This window comes from Pyrus communis, chromosome 14 (genome assembly GCF_041283825.1).
Source record: "Pyrus communis isolate YQ-2024b chromosome 14, ASM4128382v1, whole genome shotgun sequence".
NCBI classification, from domain to species: Eukaryota; Viridiplantae; Streptophyta; class Magnoliopsida; order Rosales; family Rosaceae; genus Pyrus; species Pyrus communis.
Window position 1 is genome coordinate 10,278,178 of NC_142578.1, and position 2,104 is coordinate 10,280,281.

Here is a 2,104-nt window from a genome sequence, read left to right on the forward strand (position 1 = left end):
CTTGTTTTTGGCTTTTTTTCATCCAAAACTGTGAAAAAAAGCTGAAGCTGAGTGTTTACCAAACACAAAAACAGCTTCCAGCTTTTTTTGATAGCAGCTTTTTTCAGAATCACCTCAATACCAAACCAGGTCTAACTTAGCTCTGGTTTGGCTTAGCTTAACTTTTTTTAAAAATGGGTATGAAAAAAAGTTGGAGCATTTTAAGTGTTTAGTAAACACTTTAAATTAGCTTTTTTTTTTTCAAAGTTATGGGTGAAAAAAAACTGAAAACCAGAAGTTGGAAATAGCAGCTTCAACAAAACAGCTTATTTTGGTAAAACAACTTATTTTGGCAAAACACTTTAAATCAGCTCTCTCTCTTCCCTTTCGCTCCTCGCGTCCAAGACCACTCGCCCAAGAGGAAAAGAAAGTTGAAGAAAAAGCAACTCAGCAAATTGATTGGAAAGGATGATGGGGGAGTGGCAGCAACAACAACAAATAATCCACTAGAATTTGCAGAACTTAGAAGAAGATGATGGGATTGGAAATGGAAATGGAGGGTTGTTCGTGAAGGTGATAACGGACGAGCAAATGGAGCAACGCCTTGAAAATGAAGGGTTGTTCACGAAGGCTACGCCTTGGCTGCTGTTGCAGCGTGAAGGGGATAAAGGAGGGAAAACAGAAGAATGAAGAAGATGAGAGAGAGAGAGAGAGAGAGAGAGAGAGAGAGAAGGGATTTATTAATATTTAGGCATTAAAAATAATTTTTTTAAAATATCTTAATTATAAATATTTAAGATAAAGCTTATAAATATTCTTATTTAAAAAAAAAAGTATATTTAATAATTCACCTTTATTTGTTAAGAAAATTAAATTAATGGCATATCTAGTGTTATACTTTTTTTGGTCATTTCACACAATCACAGCTGTTTTATATAAAAATTTACCAAACACTATCATACTTTTTTTTTTTTTTTTTTTTTTTTTTTTCCAAAAGCACTTTTACAAAAAAGTTTACCAAACACTTTACTGCTTTATTTCACAGTTGTTTATTCTCACAGTACAACAGAAGTAGTTTTTTTTCAAGGCACATCAATACCAAACCAGCCCTTAATGTAATGGTAACAAGATCTTGCCTCTTTCTTTATTATATCTTCATGCGGTTTTCTGTCCACATAGAGCATTTCTGCCTAATATTTCAGAACTACTGAGTAGTTTGAATAATAAATAATTATTAAGGGAATTGTTATTGGCACTCCAAATTCCTCATTCTACACTCCAAACTTTCTATATTTAGAAAGAAAAATAAACTTGTGAGGAGTGTAAAATGAGATTTTTGAAGTGTCAATAACGCTTCCCATTATTAATCTAGAAAATTGTTCTAACCCAAATAAAAAAAAAAAAGAATTCTAGAATATTAAACAGCTGATAAAAGTCATACTAACAAACTTCAACTTTGCTCATAAACATGTTTGTTATAAGTGTAGTGCAATTTATACACTCATTTTTATTTCTCACATGTTTTTCTTAATTTTCGATCGGCAGTTTGAATGAATTGAAGAAGATTAATGACTAAAAATTAACAAGAGTGTGTGAATAACAACGTCCTTGTTATAATTAGTATTTAATTATATTTTTGTATGTGAAATAACTTCAGTTCTTCGTCTCAAGAGTGTCAAGTATTTTTCCCATAAGCGTACAAGAGCTAGTTTGAGGTTGTTGTGTTTTTTCTTTAAATTGCTTCTGTTGTGATGTGAGAATAACAACAGTGAATAAAAAAAACATATAAGTATTTTGTAAACTATAGTACTAAAAGTGTTTTTAGCAAAGGAAAAAAGAACGGGCTAGAATTGTCAATATGAAAGTTTCGTTAATTGGTATTATTCACCTGCTTAACAAAAAAAAAAAAAAAAAAAAAAAAAAAAAAAAAAAAAAAGGTTTTTTGAGAAGCATGTGTAAAGATGCTTCTATTTTCTGCTTTCTGCTGTTTTTGACACACCCCGACCTGAAATATCCACTAGGACTCCGAATCGAGCTGTGATGGACGGCACCAGTAAGGTGACAAAGCCATAAACTGTGATAATGGGCAAATTATGAATAAATTTAAACCTAAAAGTGCCTAAAT